The sequence below is a fragment of the Carassius auratus genome, chromosome 47, assembly GCF_003368295.1.
Source record: "Carassius auratus strain Wakin chromosome 47, ASM336829v1, whole genome shotgun sequence".
Taxonomy (NCBI): domain Eukaryota; kingdom Metazoa; phylum Chordata; class Actinopteri; order Cypriniformes; family Cyprinidae; genus Carassius; species Carassius auratus.
The window spans coordinates 3563467-3585963 of record NC_039289.1 but is presented as its reverse complement, the minus strand read 5'-3'; the positions used below and the strand labels follow the sequence as shown (position 1 = coordinate 3585963).

The following is a 22497-nucleotide window of genomic DNA, read 5'->3' as shown; positions in this document are numbered from 1 at the left end:
AGTGATTTTTCTATTGGCATCAAATAAATACTGTGGATATCATATCGAAAAGTAGTGTCATGTTTTTCCAATAAATGGGTGGGTTATTGCTGAGAAACCACTTCAGTTTTTCTTTTTTTGGTGGGGGGGAGGGGGGTTTGCCAAAATGTGTGGCACAGCTGCCTTTAAATGTTAAAGCAGAAACAGGAATTAACAATAACTAACAGCATATCACAATAGGCAGGAAAAGCAAACAAAAGAATAAGTCTAAAAAACAAATGCAAATAATGTGAAAAAAAGATTTTAGATTAGAGATAACACCATTTTGAATGTCTTAGAGGTTTAACGTTTTAAAAACAACGTTTTTAATAAAGTTTTAAGGTAAATATTTTTGCTTTCGTGTTGTGGTTAGTCTTTTTGGTCCCACTTTATAGTGTCCCTAATACCTGTGTACTTACAGTAGTAACTAGATGTGTATGTAGTATGTAACCACAGTGTAAGTACACATTGATACATAGAATCTACAGCTTTAATGTTTGTGTAACTACACATATGTAACAACCCACTGAATGATATGTGTATACAAATGTGTAACAGGACATTGGTAACAACACTTTTTGGTAATGACAGTACAAATGTGTAACAGGACTAACAGCACTTTTTGGTAAATAAAGTGTTGCACTTTATATTAGATTTATCATGTAATTACTCTGATGTTACAAAGCAGCTGCCATTAAGTTTGGCTTTTACATGTAAATTATGGTTGGTGTCCAGAATGTTACACTTTATATTAAGTAGACAGTTCCTGCAGTGTTACCATGTAAGTGCACTGGTATTTCTTCCTATCTCCACCCCCTGGATCCCATTTCCACCCTTCAACCTACCCATCTCCTCCCCCTAGATCAAATTGTTCCGATTACTTTTATACATGTTGTTACAAAATGCAGTTATATGATTCCTGTACCACAAGTAGAAGTGAAATATATATATATATATATATATATATATATATATATATATATATATATATATATATATATATATATATATATATATATACAGCTCAGACACTAAATATAATGTGGGACCATAGATGAATCTACAGTACCAGATAATTATCCCCACACAAAAGATACAATTTGGTAATCATAGTTTAAGACAGGGGCCTCCAACTCTGCTCCTAGAGAGCTAGCGTCCTGTAGATGTCACCCCAAAACCCCAATCAAACACACATTTAGTAGCGACTTATCCCACATTCCCTACGAGGCCCTCCCTTTGAGCCCTCCCAGTCAGCTGACGTATGTCCCATGTCGCTTAAGACTGCCCTTCTTCTAGCTTTAGTGTCAGTTAAGCGAGTGAGAGATTTATAAGCACTGTCAGTCAGTACTTATTGCATTGAGTTTAGACTAAACAACTACAGAGTTCTCCTCAAACTATGTACCTAAATTTCTCTCCACTTTGTTCAGAGCTAAAGTTATCACCCTTCTGGCTCTTCCTAACCCAGAGGAAAAGCAGGGTCCAAATATGCTTTATTTTTTCGTCTAGTTCATGCTCATAGAGTGTGTTTAAAATGCTCTAGCCACTTCCAGCATTCAGAGCAGATTTTTGTTTGCTTTGGAGGCTGCTCTAAATGACTGCTAGTTATGAAGCAAAGATCTCACAGGACAGTTGATGCTATAGGCCTGGCATATGCCTCAGTGGACTTGCAGTATCCTATTGGAGTGAGGAATTCTACCAGAGAATTCTACCAGAGGAATGGCCTCCTCTTGGGCTTGGTCCAGATGAGATTCTCTTTCTATGATATCTTTGTAGCTGCCGGCTGATCTTCAATGACTACCTTCACCAGGCTTTATAACTTGGATGTTCCTGGCCTTCAGGCACGGATTTTGTCCACTTAATTTACCTTATCACCAGTGTAAGTGGAGAAGGTCTTGTTATGTAGAGCTCAGCCTATTGGCTTGAGTCCCATAACTGCCACATACTTATAGGAGCCCTCATTGCAGGTGCACTGGGGCTTGGCTCGCAGAGTGGCTTCATCTTGCACCATTCGAAAGGGAATGCTCCATTTACTAACATAACCTTTGTTCCCTGAGATGAATGTTATAAGGATTGATTGTTTGATTTGATTGAAGGGTATTTGTGGTTGTAGTTTTTGAGGAACTTTTTAATCATTATCATCATTATAAGTCATTAACCAAGTTTAACATATGTAAAAATGTTTGAAATCATGAAGAGTTGCACAAGGGCTGCCACTTCATAAAGCAGTTTGATTCATTATAAAGAACACAATGTGAACTATTGGTAAAATATTTGAAAAATTAGTGAGTGAAGTTTACATTATTTAGTAAACTGATTTCCACTTCAAATTATATATATATATTTTTGCGCAGAACCAGACGGAGTTTGATCCATTTGCAGCTCTTTATTTAGGATAGTCAAACAGACGGGGTCAAACGACAGCAAACTGAGCAATGGGGCGAGGCAGAGACAGAGTCGGGTAATCAAGCAGAAAGTCGAGGCAGGCAGAGAACAATCAATAACATGAAACAGTCCAGGGTCAAGAGAAGAAAACAAAACACAGGTAATAATGCTCAGAACTGACAGCCGGGGCAAATCAAGACTTCGCAATGAGTGTGTGTGTGAGCAGTTTATATGAGCGTGGAAATGAGGTGCAGGTGTAGGTGTAATTAGTCCCAGGTGTGAGGCCTTGTGGGAAATGGAGTTCATAGTAAAACTAATATTCGGCGATGGCCCCATCTGGTGGTGCAAGGGAGGCGGTACAGGAACCTCCTCTGTAACATATATATATATATATATATATATATATATATATATATATATATATACAGGTGCTGGTCATTTAATTAGAATATCATCAAAAAGTTGATTTATTTCATTAATTCCATTCAGAAAGTGAAACTTGTATATTATATTCATTCATTACACACAGACTGATATCAAATTCAGTATCTCAGAAAATTTGAATATAACTTAAGACCAATACAAAGAAAGGATTTTTTGAAATCTTGGCCAACTAAAAATTACAAAAATGAAAAGTATAAGCATGTACAGCACTCAATACTTAGTTGGGACTCCTTTTGTCCTTAATTGCAGCATGAAATCCATGTCTTGCATATATCTGTGCATAGTGGTTCTTGAAGCACTGACTCCAGCTGCAGTCCACTCTTTGTGAATTTCCCCCACATTTTTGAATAGGTTTTGTTTCACAATACTCTCCAGTGTGTGGTTATCCCTATTGCTTGTACACTTTTTTCTACAACATATTTTCCTTCCCTTCGCCTCTCTATTAATGTGCATGGACACAGAGCTCTGTGAACAGCCAGCCTCTTTTGCAATGACCTTTTGTGTCTTGCCCTCCCTGTCCCTAGTCGTCTTTTGGACAACTGTCAAGTCAGCAGTCTTCCCCATGATTGTGTAGCCTACAGAAGAGAGACCATTTAAAGGCTTTGCAGGTGTTTTGAGTTAATTAGCTGATTAGAGTGTGGCACCAGGTGTCTTTTCACAATATTCAAATTTTCTAAAAATATTGAATTAGGTATTTTCATTAGTTGTCAGTTATAAACATCAAAATTAAAAGAAATAAACATTTGAAATATATCCCTCTGTGTATAATGAATGAATATAATATACAAGTTTCACTTTTTGAATGAAATTAGTGAAATAAATCAACTTTTGATGATATTCTAATTATATGACCAGCACCTGTATATTTAATACATCCCTAATATATATATATATATATATATATATATATATATATATATATATATATATTAGGGATGTCCCCGACTAAGGATTTTCATAGTCGAATCTGAATTTTCGAATCTTGCCGATATTCGACTGATAGTCAAATCATATGTTTTGGGGCGGGGCAAAATATATTAACAAGAGTCAAGTCAGACATTCGACTAATTACTGATGTTAACACACAGGGAGAATGTGTAATGAACACCTTGCAGATATAAACAGGGTAAATAATGTTTTATGTTTTCATTAACAGATGAAGATGACCAGTAGAGCGATCCATTTTATAGCAAGTTTTTAATCAATGGGATTCAACTCATAATGTAAAATGCTTCGTTATTTATACAACATAACGTTTATATTAAGACTTATAGGCTATTTGCAAAAAGTGCCTGAATGCACATAAAGATGTCTGCGGGTCTAGAAATTCGAACTTTTGTGGACGCATTCTTCACGAAACAATGTGCAGAAACACGGCAGCTAAACTCTAAAAGTTTATAGCATTTTAGTATAATGGTCTTCTCATTATAATAGTAAGTATATAACATTCCCAGTCATAGTCATTGATATTCTGCATTGTAGTTTGACCTGCTCGCGCTGTGCGCTTAAGATATATCACCGTAGTACAATGAGGTAAATTATATATCCACGATATATATACACCGGCTGTTTTGAAAATCACTTGGATTTATTCATGCACTTTAAAATATTAATTTGAAGCTTCTTTCTTTTAAAATTCTTACAGCTTTATCACAGTAGGCTGTATATTAACTTATTGGGAGAAAACTGGTACTTCTATGTGAAATCAGACATTTGAGCTCCCCATATAGTCAAAATGGCATAATCAATAACACCCCGTGAATATTCGTCTGTTAGATTGGTAGTCAAATAAGATTCCTCGAATCAAAGCATCGATTTGTCGACTATATGGGGTCACCCCTGATATATAATATATTTTATATAATGTAAAAAATATAATTAAAAAACAAACATTTTATTTTAATCTAATTTGGAAAGTTAACGGCCCACATCAAAAGTAAAATGAATAAGCCTCATGCTGAATGAAGTGTCTCTTACTCTCAATTTCTCTTAGCTAATAAATGGAAATCAATATAACGGGGGTTACTTATTTAAAATAATAATAAAAAAAGAATCCAAATTTTGTTTTTAAATTTAAAAGTCTGTTATTTTACTAGTTTATTTACTTTACAGGAAGCAGCATGTCTCCTTAAAATGTTATTACGCTACCAAAAGCAAGACTACTTACTCTATAGCAGCATCAAACCTATACACATTCGGTTAATATTATTAAAGATTTTATAATCTATATTTGTAACAATGGACTGCGACAGAGGATTAATGGGAACTGGTATTTATTGATGGAGGCAGAATATAACAGTGGATGAGTAGTAAATGGAAGTTAAAGGAGGATTCTTGCCAACGGGTATGCACTTGTCGGATGGGGTGACCAGTGTAGTCGGGGAAGGTGTCCAGGGAGTTTATTAATTAAATAATGAATTAATTAATAATATTAATTTTAGATGGAAACTGTAGCAAACTTTTTATTTTGGGATCAGAAGTCTAGGTGGTGTCCGTTTTTTTTTCCACTGTTTTTTCTTTCTGAGTTCTTGCTGAAAAACCACTTCTTCTTTTTTTTTTGGTCACAATGTATGTTATAGATGTCTTTGAATGATAAATGCAGAAGCAGAAATTAACCACAAACAACACACAGACACAAAAATGACGAACACAAGAGTAAGTCTCAAAGGATTCACTTTCATTTAGATTTGTTTAAATTTTTTCCTGCAAAGTGTTCACTGCAGTTTGTGTGTTCAGAAGTTTTAATTTAATGATTCAATTACTGAAATTAACAAAATTATTTTCTTCATGAAGGTGATCTGTGCACCATATAAAGATCGTATCCACAGTCCATGAGACAAAGATGCCACTATCTGAATGTTTGTCTTTGGAGAAAACTCATGCATTTCTGAAACGACATTCTTTTTAATAACTTTTCTATTGAGTCTTTTGTTAATCGGATTTGAGGAGTTCATGCAAACAGAAGTTTTCTCATGCCTGTGCAGACATGATCTGAATATACAACCGAAAGTCAGAGATGGGCATAAATACATGGAAATGTATTTAAAATACAAATACAAAATACTGTGTGGAAAAAATGTATTTAAATACAAATACAAAATACTGTGTGGAAAAATTGTATATGAATACAAATACAGTATTTTGTATTTTGAAAATACACAAAATACATGTGAAATTGAAGATTCAGTGCAGGTATCCCTATTAGGCTGAAATCTATCTGGGCCTATTCTGAATGCCAAAACGCATTTAGATGTGTGCAACTGCTTAGAAACCTTTGTTTTAATTTTATATACCTCTTTCCTTCCCCTGAAGTGTAAGAAATAAAAAACTACAAAAACTACAAAAACTAATTTTATTATGTTTTATCAGCATCATTTAAAGCCAGTGTGACAGATTGGCGTTCCAATGTGGCCCAGTTCTGTTTGTTTCACAATCTTAAAGTATCTGCCATCCAATATTGTTGACCTAACCCGCCCAGTTGAACTAGTTGATGGAATTCCGATGGGTGATAAGACCAAAATCTTAATTTTACTTTACAGTAACAATATATGGCATGGTTTCACAATTATCAATATCAGTTTTGATACAGCAGCAAAAACTGAATTTCAAACTCTTGATGTTTTTTTTTTTTTTACGCAAGTAGTAAAGTAACTTTTATATTTGCTTAATGTAAAGTTTATTTGTTTCTATATACATAATTAGAAAATATAAAGTTTATCTAAAATATATATTTTTTTAATTTCCACAATTTTTTTGGTGAACAATAAAACTAAAAGTGTGGTGTATCTTTCATCATTGTCCTCACAAATGCACACAATCACTACACTAAACTGATGTAGACAGACAATGATTAACCTAATTATTTCATCTCTACATAAACAAACATTTGCATAGATGGGTAAACACAATCACAATTTATAAATGTGTCCAGTTACATTTTCATGAAGCACCATGTTTGTAAAATTGAAAATGATTACATTTACAAAATGAGCCTGCATAGCAGAAATAATGAATAAAGTAATGGTAGGTGTTTAATACAACCGTTAATTGAAATAAAATAATTAATGAATTAAAAACATATATAACACAGTATTGTTCAATTTAGTGTTATACATATATTATCATATTAATATGTTTTGTTCTAATGTCCCAATTCACAATTTTGTGTTTACTGGTTTTAACTTGATTATTTGGTTACGGTTTAAGAAGTGTACTAAAAAACTTTTTCACATGTGTCGTCAAAATGACCCACAACCCAATCAGTTTACATGTCAAGAAATCCATTTATTCACAAACTTCTCACGAGACGAGTGTTTGACATAGACAGTATAAGAGATGTTTCTCAAATTATTCGGCAAACTACTTCCTCTCATCGCTGCTTTTTCGTGGTTTTTTAGAACAATTACTCAGAGTTGCCTTCTGTCATTTCACAGAATTATACAAGGGAGAGCGTGTCAAGCATAAAAGCATTGTAGGTTTACTGAGGAGTGCGCGCAGTAAGCAGGTTCATGGCGTAGAGCCATGCGAATTGCGAAAGTATAAACAAGGCTTCAACTGCACAAAGCTAAAGAGAAAGCGGAAAGTCCTATGTAAAAGATTTAGAAAAAGTTCCATCGATTCACAATTTATACCGTCGATACGAATCTACGATATTGTCATATGATATCACCCATCCCTAACATGCAGTAACGTTATTGATTCAAACACATTTGACAAGCTACTTTAATCAACAAGTAGCACATCCTCACTTTATTCCAGAAAAGTTGCCGATCCAAGGCTGGGTTGTACAGCTGCGGCTCACGTGGATGAATGTTGGGGTTGGGGTTGGGATTGGGGGGAGGGGCGCGTCTGGTCTGAACTAGTTGACGCGTGAAAACAGTACCCTGATAAAGAGGTTGACTGGCTCAAAGTATTTTGAGTATTTTGAAAATAAAAAAAATACTCATCTTAAATGTATTTAAATACAAATTACATTTGATTTTTTCCAAAGGTTTTAAAATACAAAATAAAAAATAGTATTTTGTATTTCAAATACGTATTTTAAATACATGTATCTGAAATACTGCCCATCCCTGCCGAAAGTGAGCATCCTCATTGGAACGGCTTTTTTCATTTTCGACTTATGTTCCTCTTTTTAGGGCCTTTTAGAGAGAAATGCAGTCATTTTTGAGAATGAGCAAATGATGAGCTGTCCTAAATCTTTCACTAAATATCTGATTACACCCGTAATGTGGGTCATATCTTGTCTCATATACTTGTCTCATAATACTTTATATGCATTCAAACCTTATCTCATATATTAATGGATCATTATATGTTAACGAGGGTCTTGCCTCCCTTCCCCTCCTCAATCCTCCCTACTGAACATGATCAATTTTGAAAGTAAAAGTGAAAAGCTGATATTGCAATCGCAACGCAATCACGAAACCAATTTTTGTTTCAGTCTGCCGAGGTCTGCCACTATATAAACCAACATTTTCTTTCATTCTTGATTCTGACGATGCCATTGTATGCTCCCAGTGACTTCTGAAACAGAGGAAGTTTCTGACTCACTTCATTTTTAAAAGGGGAAAAGGCTATAATACATGGTAAGAATGTAAACTATTACTTATTAAAATGACAATGTGTTTCCTGCGAAGACATATATATTTACTCTAATCTAATTTATTCTATCTAATTATTCTAATTCTAATCTAATAATGTTTCTCTCTCTCTATTATGCATGTTTTATTGTAGCATTTTTGCGAGCAGAAACTGAAACTCAACAACACAGCACATCAGACCAGAGGAGCATATACAAAAGTAAATCCTGGTCTCCTTTTAATATATATTTCTATATTTTATACTGTATATTTGTATTGAAAGTTGTATTTTCATGCATCTAATTTAGAAATCTAAATTTCGAATGCATATAATTTATAGGTACACAGACACACAAACATACAAGCAGAAATGTATCATTTGTACGTACTCTTTAAATATTAAATAACACAATGTGTAAACAAATTTTATTTATTGTAGGGGACCTCTCCAACCTTGAGAATTTCCTGAGCGTCTGAACCGCCAGATTACGAGCATTTCCTGAGACCTTAAAACAGAGGAGCAGTCAAAGCACCATCGAATTCACCTGTTGGGAACTGTGTAGACCTCAAAACATGCCTCCAATGATTAAAATTTTTAAAAGTGAGCTGACGACTCTTTCCGTCTGTATTCCAGTGATCATTGTATTAATTTCTCTGGAGGCTTTGATTGATAAAGATTTTATATGCCCATGCGATGCGAAGCTGAATGCGAATGTAACAAACCTCATCTTCGCCGGCCCTTTTGTCTTAACTTTTTTTTCAATGTGTATCATTTTACTGTGGATTAACTATAAAATTAAAGATACATGTTATGTATTTCAACTGATAAAAATGTTGTTGCTTTGCCTGATTCCACCTTTTGTGTGGATCATTCTTGTGCTCCTTGATGGTGAATATGTTGCCTGTGGAGACACAGACTGGAACGGAGTGTATGTTACAGATGATCAGCTACATTTCAGATGGTGTAAACCCACTGACTCATTTCTAGGAAGAAATGACACCGAGCTCCAGGCTCTGACCACCAGCTTTATCGTCAAGTCACAGGTAAGTCAGATAATTGAAGAATTCACACCCGCTTTAATAATGTCATGTTAAAAAAAAAGGAAAGAAATTATACACAAAACCAATCCTAATGGACCCTTCTTTTCTCTCCTCTTCCAGATGCATGGTTTTGTGATGCTCCTTTCATTAAGCATTTTCTTAATTCTGCTTCATGTTTTCTGCTGCTGCTGCAGTGATGACAAGGCAGAGACACAAAGTAAGAAACAGACTGAGAAAGAAGAATTCACAGGTACTTTCGTTTGCCATAGGAGCGAACCAACCACAGTTCCGACCAAATGATTGGGGAGGAATCATTCAGCTCAAAGAAACCATTGCTAAAAATACTTGCGTATGAAGATTTAAGTTAGCCTGTCTGATGATATGTACATTTTATGATTATGCTAAATGTAAAAATGAAACAGGTCCACTGTTATTGAAAATAATTAACATAAAATGAATAAATGATTTGTTATAGATGTAAGGAACATCAATATGTCATGTGTAAAAAAATAGACTAAAATTGACTGATTTTTGTTGTTGTTGTTTGGAATTTGTAATCTGCTTGTATGAAACAGAAATATTCTTTCTTTCTTTTTTAAAATAGATATGAAGTCACTTTTTGAACATAAATATGTGCCTATATGAAATAACCCAGTATGTATTTTTGAACAATTCTGGTGACCAATGAATGTGCTGTCATAAGATATCTTGTTCACTTTTATTATTTTTTACTTAATTTCACTCACTGAATTGCAAATCAATTTCTAACCCTTATATAGTGTGTTTTTCTGGATTTATTGATTGGTATTCTGTCTCCGTTAAAATAAACCTACCATAAAAATAACAGACCCTTCATTTTTTTGTAAGTGGGCAAAGTTACAAAATCAGCAGGGGATCAAATACATATTTTCCCCACTGTCCCTTTTTTGTGAAATACATGAAAATCCTTGCATTTATTTGGGTTAAGTTTCATTTTGTGGTTCTTAACCCATCACTACTGCTCGATGTATACTGGAGAGTGTACAGAATACTTACAGAGTAATCATTGGCTCTAGGTGGCGCCTAAGATGGCTGCTACATCCCTAAGTGCAATTTTTTAATTATTTAATTCAATTACATTTTTAGGGGAAGTCGGGGCTTAGTGGTTAGAGAGTTTGACGACTCCTAAGCCTAAGGTTGTGGGTTCCACAATACCACGACTGGGGTGACCTTGAGCAAAGCAGGAATATTTTATAGAGCAGTCATCCAAGATGATGTTTTTAAAGTATTATTTTCTAGTAAAAAAAATAATAATAAAAAAATAAAAAATTTGGAAGAAATTGAACCTTCCATGGCATTTCTGAAGAGACTCAAGTAATCAGCTCCTTCACCAAGCCCATGGCTTAAATAGATCTTATATAAAGAAGGAGTTGCATGGACACTAACTGTTGCTGGTAGAAGATTTATCTGCAATAGACCAGAATTGTTTTGGATTGAGGAATGGGGCAAACCTGTGTCTAGCCTGATCAACGTCGAAATAAAACGTAAAGGACCACCCAATTATGCTATGCTAATAATAAACACCAGATCTCTCGTAAATAAGACTGATGAGCTTCAAGCTATCCAAAGATCCTTAATTGTGAGGTGTCATTATGATTATTTTACTGCTCCTGATCGTGTCTGAGCCCCCTACAATCCCAAATAAATATCAAACATGTCTCTGACACGATACCCATTATAGCCAATGAGAGCTAAGCAAGAGTCACCTTCCGGATGTTGTGTGCTTCTATAGCTGAAACTTTGCAGACACAAACATGCCACGAAAGTAGAGCACTGAGAAAGAACAAGCCCCATACTCCAGTGTCATTTTACAATCCAGTCAGTGCAGTTATTTCAGGAGAGGAGATGGGAAGTGGCTCTAGACCATTTCTGGATCAATCCTATTATTTGGGACTTAGTTGAAGCTGGAAAAATACTTCTTTTAAAATGTTGGTTATTGTGACTTTTTTTCTGTTTCCAGGTTGTAAAGGTTCATGTGGCAAAGAAGCCTGGAGGTTTGGATTTGACATGAACTTGTTTTTGTAGTACAAACCATCATATGGGGCAATTTTACAACTAATAAAATAAAACAAAAGTTTGAATATTTATATATAAGTATATGCTTTACAAACTTAAATGCTTGCCTTGCATTGCTCTGCGATGTACATCCATGACTTTACATAATATGTAATCAAGCTGAAAATGATCTGTTCACCACATAAAGATCGTATCCTCAGTCCATGAGACAAAGATGCCACTAACTGAATGTTTGTCTTCTGTGTTAAAAAAAACACATACATTTCTGAAACGACATTGTTTTTTAATCATCTTTCTATTGAGTCTTTTGTTAACCGGATTTTAGGAGTTCATGATCTGAATGTGAAACTGAAAGAGAGCATCTTCATTGGACCGGCTTTTTCATTTTCGACTTATCATTCCTCTTTTTAAGGCCTTTTAGAGAGAAATGCGTCCATTTTTGTGCAGGAGCAGATAATGAAACTCAGCAGAGCTGTACTAAAGCTTTCACTTCGTGTCTGATCCCACCTAATGTACGTCATCATCTTGTTACACAATGGAGATCATTTTTCTTGTGGCATATTGGAAGGGAATTTGCGTGTTTGACAATCAACTCAACAGATCGAAAAATTCAGAAATTAGACAGAATTACAAAATACGACATATATCCATCAATCTCAGGAAAATATGAATGTAAAAGTGTTTCTGTTATTGTAATATCATAATAGAACAATTTAATTTGTTTTAAATTATTATTATTACCTCACAATGTGTCAGACGAGAAAATGAAAGTGCCTCTAAAGAACAAAATGATTCTCTCTCTCTCTCTCTCTCTCTCTCTCTCTCTCTCTCTCTCTCTCTATATATATATATATATATATATATATATATATATATATATATATTGATTGATTGATTGATTTATTGATAAAGATTTTTCATGCTCTTGCAAATTTGAGCTGAATGCAACCGTATCAAACCTAATCTTTGCTGCACCATTTTTTATATATATATATATATATATATATAGCTTAAACATGTCTTGCTTTACAGCCAGTTAAACACGCTGATCAATGTTCTTAAAAAAAATAATAATAATAAGTTATGGTTCAAAAGATGGTTCAGTAATTTTTCAAATTGCGAAGAATCATCCTCTAATTGTCCAAATTTCAAAGAATGGTCCTCGATTGTCCAAATTTTAAACAGTGTTTCCAAAAAATGTGTAAAATGGAGAGATTTCTTTCCTTGCCTGCTTCCACCTTTTGTGTGGATCATTCTTGTGCTCCTTGATGGTGAATATGTTGCCTGTGGAGACACAGACTGGAACGGAGTGTACGTTACAGATGATCAGCTACACTTCAGATGGTGTAAACCGACTAAATCAGTTCCAAGAAGAAATGACACCGAACTGCAGGCTCTCACTCTCAGCTTTAGTGCCAATTCACATGTAAGTTAAACACTACACATTCTTCCTTATTCCCTCAAAAGAACAAGGACAGTTTGATTCCCTATGATGGGACCCCAATACGAAACTCTGTTAACTGTCTGACGCGTGATTACATTGACTTCCACATAAACTTAATAAAATATATATATATATATATATATATATATATATATATATATATATATATATATATATATATATATATATATATATATATATATATATACTGTATGTGTATGTGTGTGTGTGTGTGTGTGTGTGTGTGTGTAATTTACTTGTATTTATTAGCTCATTCATTCAACTCAGAATTGGGGATATGGTCTGCTCCTTGTCTCCAGCACTGGTATTTTAGTCATTGTAGCTTGTGATGTCTGCCGGAGTGAAGAAAAGCCACAGAATAAGGGCATGCTGTCACTCTATATATAGATGATATGATATAGATATATACAGTATGTGTGAATATGTACTGTGTAAGATATCAAACATGTTGTAAAGACAAATTCTTTTATAGAGATCAATAATGTCTAGACTTAAATGTCTTAACTCATTTTCAAAAAACTTCTAATGACTCATCTTTTTCGCCAGCACCAACTAATACTAGCACTTACCTTTTCTTTTCTTTTCTATCAAATTCTAGAAAAAAAACAAAACTGGCTATGCGTTCTGTACTAGACTAATTGAGACTTGTCATGGCACTTGTACACTGTTGTTATTCTCTTGTTGGTCTGATTGCTTCTATTGTTCTCATTTGTAAGTCGCTTTGGATAAAAGCGTCTGCTAAATGATTAAATGTAACTGTGAATTGAAAAACAGTGATTGATCTTCACTTCACTGTTTAAAATCACACCAATCAACTCTTTTCTAAAAGTCCAGTCATCTTGAAACTGATGACAGACATTTAACAAGTAGCCATGTGAAGGCCATAGGGAAGTGTTGATGCTTTATTTGTATTTTTTTGTATTTATTAAGAAACATTTCCACAATGTTTTCAATCAGCATTTTGGTAACCACAAAAGTAAAAATGTGGTTAATCAAAGCACATATTTTTACATTGACACAATCAAACACCCACAAACACAAGTCATATTAGTAACCAGCAACAGATTGCTCCTGAAACAAATCTGTTAGTATGATGCATCTTCAAATCATGTTACTCATCATGTATTACTTTATTAAAGATTTACTAATGTTTATTACAGAAAAGTGTTATGTTCCATTCTTAATCATGAATGAATGTTTGCAACTTATGAGTCCCCTCTTTCTCAACATAAAGCCACTTAGGATGAGCTCAAAAGCAACAAAAAAAAAAAAAAAAAAAAAAAAAAAAAAAAATATATATATATATATATATATATATATATATATATATATATATATATATATATATATATATATATATATATATATATATATATATATATATATATATAGGAAAACCAAAGCATGTTCAGAACCTAAAGGATTCAGCAAGAGGTGTGAAAACTTAAGCACTCAAGTGAATAGCTTGGAGGCTAAAAACTGATGCAGATAGGCTGTTATTTATGATTTTATGAAAGTCAGCTGTCTTCATTAATGCATTGTATTGGCTGTATTGGCTTGACTTGTAATGTTTTTTTAATGCTCTCTGAGGTAAAGTTAGCATGAGAGTGGTGAGAGTTCACATTTCGTTGAAACTAACCTATCACAGGCTATAAGTCATGACAAATATTTTAAGGAGGTGTCAGCAATAACAATAAAATGAAGATCTTATAGGAAAGTGAAAGTTGGAAGAAGTATATGATGATGTCAGGGTGAAAGCAGCAAAAAAAAAAAAAACATTGACACTGACAGTGCAGTAACTGAAAGTGAAGTGACATTCAGCCAAGTATGGTGACCCATACTCAGAATTTATGATCTGCATTTAACCCATCCAAAGTGCACACACACAGAGCAGTAAACACACACACACACACACACTGTGAACACATACCCAAAGCAGTGGGCAGCCATTTATGGTTATCGATGCCTCACTTAAGGACACCTAAGTCATGTTATTGGCGGCCCGAGATTCAAACCCACAACCCTAGGGTTAGGAGTCAATCTCTCTAACCACTAGGCCACGACTTCCCCACAAATTTAACAAGAAGCCATGTGAAGGCTATAGGGAAGTGTTGATGCTTCATTTTTATTTTTTTTATTTTTTATTAAGTAACACTTAAATGAAGTGTTAAACACTTTAATTTCTTCATTTATTTATTTTTCATCGTATCATGTTGTACATTGTGTCCTTTTACAAGGTTTTTGTTTCCCTGAAAACGTTTACTTTTCTTCTCAGAATTGCAAAAGAAAAAAAATCATGGCTAACTTTCTTGCAATTCCAAGTTTACATCTTTCAATTACATATTTTGATTTCTGGTTTTGACGAATTGTAACCTCACATGCCCGTGTAGATCAGATCATAATACAACACTACCAGTGTCCATCTTCATTGGACCTGCTTTTTTGCCTTTGCTATAATGTTCCACATGTTAAGGTCTCTTAGATATGGATGTTTCAATGCTTTGAAGAAACATATGATGATACTCACAGAACTGTCCTAAAGCTCTCATATCTCGTCTTATTCCATCTGTAATGTGGATGTTCATGTTGTTACTTGATGATTATATTGCTTGTGCCATGACAGAATGGAAGGGAGTTTATGTTCATGATTTTGAGCTAAAGAAGTCATGGTGTAAACCTATCTCAGGGATGTGAAATGAGACCGAGCTACAAGATTTGATTCCTAGATATATTCATCATTCTCATGTAAATAGCGTGAATTATACCTGACATACACAAAGCACAACATACATTCAACCATTATTATTTTTTTCTTGTTCTTTCAGTATGCAGGTCATGTTGCAATCACTGCATTAGTGGAAAATATGACCACTTTTTCAATTTGAAGATGCATGAGTGAGCTCAAGCCCTCCCACACCCACCGTGCTTTCCACTCTCCCAGAATCCAACCCCCTTACAAAACAAGACCCCAAACCGTGCTTAAACTAATAAAAAAAATTAAAAAAAAAAAAAATGAAATCCCCGAACTATGCAAAAGAAAAAACAAAAGTTGAGGGAAAAGTTAGAAAATAAAGAAAACTCAAGCATGAGAGTCGCCACTCACACACACAATGCCCCAATTAATCCCAGCATGCACTCTGCATCTGAAAGAGAAAGAGACAGACAGACCAGCATTTTACCTGGTCTTTTTTTTTCTTCTTCTTTTTTTTTTCTTTTTATGTTGTTCCATTAACCTAACAAAGCAGCATTGTAAGATTTAGTGTAAATATCTGCTGTATGCTTTCATGTACTCAGATCTGGGATAATGCTGTTTGTTTTAATTTTGTTGGACAAACACCATCTGATTTGGTTCTTCTGAATTTCACTGAATGTATTTCAATGGAACGTTTCTGAATGACCCCCGATCTAAAAGAATGAAGTTTACTCCCGTTCGCATGAATAGTTTCCATTGTTCTTATTCAATGTCACTTGTCTCATATTTTAGGATTAATGAACAAGTAAATAGTTAATAATAAAGATCCGTAATTGCTGTATATGAGATTTGCTGTTACACATTGTTCTGTGTACAAATATAGATGAGCTATTCTGTTTAATAGGTCTCAGTCCTTCAGTGGGTCTGAAGTCAGCCGGTTTCTTGTTGTCCAAGAAAGATGGAGTTGTTTTTGAATAGTTCTGATAAACCAGAAAGAAATGCAACTTCGTTTAGTCCACTGCATTTTAGCTTAGCATTGATTGGTCTGGAGAAGCTGATGGATCGGGAATTTTCATGCCCATGTAACCCTGAGTTTAACATGGTGCTGATCAGCTTAATCTTTCTTGGACCTGCTTTTCTGGCTCTGACTATGATGATGTTCATGCAAAGACCCTGCAGACGTTCATCCTCCCGTTGTGCTGGGACATTTGTATTTAGTTTGATTCCATCTGCATTGTGGATCTTTCTGTTGCTGTTTGAGGGTGAATATGTTGCGTGCGGCATGGCACACTGGGAAGGAGATTACGTCTTGAATGAAGAGCTCCAGATTAAATGGTGCAAACCCACCGGAATAAGGGACGGCAAACTGAATGGAACAGAACTGCTGGATCTGACCGAAAAAATCATTTTCTACTCAAGAGTGAGTCTACTGAACTTTTTTTTTAACATATCAATTTTATATAAAAAGTATATTTTTTATTAGGGCTGGTAAGCGACTACAATTTTCAATCTAATTAATTACATAATGTGGTGATTAATTAATCGAATTAATCGCACATCAAATTTGGAGAAATTACTCTGAAAAGATCATTTAAAGTCATTGTGTAAAGTCAAAGCAACAGGCATTACAAAAATTCAGTTCAGCACAAAATTGTTTGTTTGTTTGATAAAACCATGTGAGTAAATGATGACAAAATTGTCATTTTTGTTTGGGTGAACTTTATTAATTTATTTTCTTAAATTTATTGTTATTACTATGAAAATATGAAATTATTTCTTTAAAGGAGCATTCCGTAGGTTCTGAAATTTCTAACCGTTACTGACACCATTGGCCACATGACGTCACATTTTCTGAATTTTCCCGCCAATTCGGGCCCGACTCCTCCACACACAGTTGAGCCTACAGGCTGATAGAGGCAACCGTGGTGGACAGTCGAGGTGTCATTCTCTTTTTACATCATGGTTGGCTCATACATGTACAAATGAAAACTCTATCTCAAAGATTTTTTTAAGTAAAAACCTCCACATAGCTCCTTTAATGAAATTACACTGTAAATAATAAAGTAAAACTGCCAGTAGTTGGTGGTAAATGTCTTAATGATTAAGTCATTGAGTCATTTATTCATTCATTTGATTCGTTCAAATGGCCGATTCATTCAGGAGTGAAGTGAATGGTTCTTTATGAACGGTTCATTGAATCATTAGGCTTGTTCGACTTGAAGTGGATCACCACCATTGGACCGATCATGTGTGTGACATAAAAGTACCGCAAGAGCTTAGAGAGCAGACGACTCCTTGTGCTTTTGAATTGCTCTCGCGGTACTTTGATGTCATACATGATCGGTCTGTGCAGTGCCACTTCAAAACCAACGCATAGGTCAATGATTCAACATGCCAAATGGCTCACCAAATTCACTCAAAATGTGGATTAAGAAATGAATTGCCACTGTGGGTTGCTCGGAGATGAATAGTTGTGCTTTGTCTTAATCTTCTGATTGGCAAAATTGAGCAAAACAGACAACATTGTGTCTAAAATGAAATAATATTAACTTCTTAATGAACTGTTGTATAAGATGAGTATCACATTTGAACTTGTGTGATATTGCACTTATAGCCTACTTCTCGTGTGATATTTCTTAACTATGTGATGTAAATATGAGACACAATCTCAAATGGGCGTTTTGCCCCATATCTTAAATTTTAGGGATATTTTCTAGGCACCATTATTCAGAAAGTTGTTGCCCTTCCTCATATAAATCATCAATCGACTGTATGAAATGGCAGATGATCCACATAGGTCGGGGGCGGGGCAAGTGCGTCAAATGCGTTAATAATTTTAACTAGTTATTTTTCTCCATAGTTTTTTGTCTGTTTAACGTGTTAAATTACCAGCCCTAATATTTAGATATCATTTTTATCATCTTTGTGTGAGTGTGTGTTTGTGTTCTATTAGTTTTCAGCTTTAGTTCTGCTCACATTCCTCACCGTTGTTGTCATTGCTGCTGTGAGCTTTTGGGATTGTAGAACAAGATGTCTGGAGCATCAGGAAAAGCGGGATAAACCAGCACGGTTTTCAGAGTCATCCATCTACGGTTCAGAGGTTGAACTGCAGCGAGCTGCCTGAACTCATCAGGGTGATCTGCTTACAAATCCACCTAGATTAAGACTTTTACAGGGAACAACTTGAACCATGGGTCATTTCTAGGGTGACGTCTTCTGATTTGACAAATGATCTGGATTTACTGCATTGCATGGTGTAACTACATATATGTTCAACTGAATTCGACCTTCTAGCTGTGTTAAATGTAAAATGCATGATAATACTGTGGATGTGAAATATAAACAATGTAAACTCAAAGGTTGTATTAAAATATATAATGTCTTAATGTAACCCACAAAGGAATTTGACTCACTCAGAAAAATATTTACTTTCTAAGTGGTTTAAAATGCTGTTTAATTGAATTTAACGCTATTTGTTTCATATGCCTGTAGTAAGAGTAAAATTAAAGTGTAACTACAATCTTTCACAGCAATGAATGTAATGCATTTTTACTTGGGAAAAAAAAAAAGTAAATCAATTTAACCTCTTCTTGCATTTTAACTCAAGTTTTAAAAGTGGAAACAACTTGGAAAAACTTTGACAAATCTATGACACACACACACACACACACAAAACTGTTAACCATCTCAAAGAAGCAATAAACTAATCTAAAATGCAAATCCATTTCAGCTTTTTTTCATAAGAGCATGAATTCTCACGCTGTCTATTCAAATGTACAATGATTCTGAAAATACTCGCTCCTGTTGTATTTAGACAGAAATTTGAAGCCTGTTACTTCACAATGTGATGTTTATAGCTGTTTGCTTCTCCCTTGATTCTGAATACTCAAATTAGTCATAGTAATTGAGATTTACAGAATCGACAGGCCAATCGCAAATACCTGAATAGTGAAAGTAAAATGTGGGGGGAAAAAAATAAAAAAGAACAAACAACACTTACCTGTTTGCGTCACTTTTTATCACCTGTATGAGTAAGTTTAAAACACTCTTTTACTCTGCTATTGTATAACCTGGACTCAATGTTAAATGATTATTTTTCTTTTCATTGAAAACCTGCGAAAGAAACAACAGACATTTCAAACTATAAGAAAGGACAATGCTATCTCACGACCAATTCGTACGTATTTTACGAGGTGGCTTATTTGTACGAATTTGTATGACCCCACTTGAACGATTTTATACGATTTGTCTAAACCCCAGTGACGGTTAGGTTTAGGGGCGGGGTTAGGCCTGGGTCATTCATACAAATTCATACGAATTGTGCAACTCGTAAAAAAACGTAAGATTTGGCAAATAAGCCACCTCGTAAAATATGTATGAATTTCCGTGAGATCGGGTTGGAAAGGAACATCCGAAATGGCTTGAGACAGAATTCCTGCAGCTTTGGAGATTGATTTTCCATTGATTGATGTCCAGTTCTCATGCCTTTGCAAAGTTAAGTGGAATGCACTTAAATCAGGTTATCTCTTCATTTTACCCACAGTCTTTGCTTTATTTTATTTTATTTTTATTACTTTGCTAAATTGCCTTATGTTGTTGAAGTGTTCCTTATTGTCTTTCTTCTTCTTCTCCTTCTTTTTAAGTTCATCAGTTATAGCCTGGCATTTGTCTTCTGCATTATAGCAATTATTATTGTGAGTGCTAACAAATGCAACATAGGTCACAATTAAGCCTGCTGCAGAAGTTCAAATCTAGAAAGTGAAGGTGAGGAACGGCGTGATCTTGACTTACTCAAGAAACAAAGTGAACCACATGAGATGGGCAAGCTTCAAGCTGATGGCTCACAACCAAGCCAAGCTTAGAAATAGAAGAACAAGTTTAATAGATCGATTCCAGATCGCCCAGATCATATGTTGTGTTTACATTGTCCTATATTTTCTATTTCTGAAAATGCATGCATTTTCTAATTTACATTCCATTTGTCATTGCATCAATAATTGCATTTGCTTTAAGGGAAATGTAATGTTTATGACTTAATGCAGCATCATTAGTCACAGTGTTGTAGTAATCACAAATTAATCACAGTGAAAAAAATAAAGCTTTCTTTTTTCTTTCTTTTCATTAAGGGATGTTTAAATATTGCATGCAAGTGATGTCGAGTTGTGATAATGGCCTTTTGGTGTCTTCTAAATTGCATTTCGGTGCTTGCCCTTAAAAGATGCCAGTGCTGCAAAACCTTTCCAAATTTAAGAGCCAGCTGGAGAAAAGAGGTGCTGTTTCCACCTCTTTTGCATTGAGCCTGTGGTTATTTGGATTAGAGGCATTAAATTCCATTACATTTTCATGCCCATGTGGAAACCTATGGCATGATGAACTACCAAGTGTAATGTTTGCTGTACCTCTTTGTTTTGCTTTTATGTTAATGTTCTTCCTAACAAGACCATTAAAAAAACACCAGTATCTGTTGTTTCCTAGAATGTACCTATGCAACATGTCAGGACAAAAAGAAAAGATGCAATACTTTCTGTCTCTGTTTTAAATCTTCCCTGCACTGCCTCGGTTTGGGTAATGCTCTTTTTGTAGTGGTGAAACGATACATGTATTCATATCAAACCATCATGATACAGACATCTCAGATCGGTGCATGAAGCCTTACATGAATACAGGCAATTCACCCCCAATCCAGAAGGGGGTGCAACTATTTACAGTAGCATTGTCTTTCACAGATGGCAAGTTATGCTCTACTCATTGTCTTCAGCATTATAACAGTTATGGCTGTGATTGTGTGTGCGGATTTGGAGAAAAGAGCTTCTGCAGAAACACAGATTCGGAGCAGGAAAGTTTTGAAGCAGGGGATGGAACTGTCTTAAAATCTTGAAACATAATATCTATTGCGGTTCTTGGTGTGCCAAAATCATTGCTCTAATCGTGAATGAGAGGAAAAACATTAACACAGACAATGAGACATTAGTTTTCAAATAACCAAATTTAATGCAATTGCTTTGTTTTTAACATATATATATATATATATATATATATATATATATATATATATATATATATATATAGGTGTCATATGGCACGTCTTGTTGCTTGTAAGGAATTTGTCTTTGATTTTCTTTCAGCTCTTTTTACTGTGCAAGCATTCTTAAAAAACAGGAATAGATAGTTACATTTAAAGCATTTCATCTAAATGAACAACAAAGTATAGCGATCAGATTTATTTGGGAAGTTAATTGACGTCCTTTTGCTTGGGCCACATTGTCTTCAGAACGGATTTGTCTTGCAAATAAGGCATGCAAAATGCATTTATTGAAATGTTGCTTCATTTGTAGAAATTTTCTAATCTCAGAGTGAAACAGACTAGCTCTGATCTAGCATAATAATTTATAATTGCTAAAATGACACATTCATAGTTTTCCAATCCTAAACTTTATATTTTCAAACTTTAAATAAGCTTATAGCGTACTCAATTTAATTTTGTCATACAGCAAAAAGAAGAAGAAGAAGGTTTTATTAGCAACATCTGCAGGTGTAGGATATATTCATGATCATTTACATTCATTTCAGTAGAGCTTCAAAGTTTTTCGCTGCAGATTTCAAGAACTTTGATAACAAAGTGAATAAATGAATCCTCTGATCCACACGTCTTGTATGTTTTTTATCTACGCTCGTGTCACCTGCGAGTAATCTAGCTGGTAATCCAGTGAAAGAGTTGTCCCACTCAAGTCCCCAGGAGTTCTTCACAAACTTTTGTGAGTATTTAAAGGCAGCAGGGGGCACTGAAAGTTCCTGTCAAACTAAATCCCACTCACATT

General features: G+C 34.6%; 1 long non-coding RNA gene across 1 annotated transcript; it reads left to right on the top strand.

The window, feature by feature from the left end:
• The first annotated feature begins 8294 nt into the window (after window positions 1-8294).
• On the top strand, window positions 8295-10295 carry LOC113064594 (uncharacterized). The gene is made up of 4 exons (XR_003278847.1): window positions 8295-8432; window positions 8581-8646; window positions 8866-9470; window positions 9588-10295. It is a non-coding gene; the product is annotated as an uncharacterized LOC113064594 (long non-coding RNA).
• Window positions 10296-22497: the final 12202 nt, after the last annotated feature.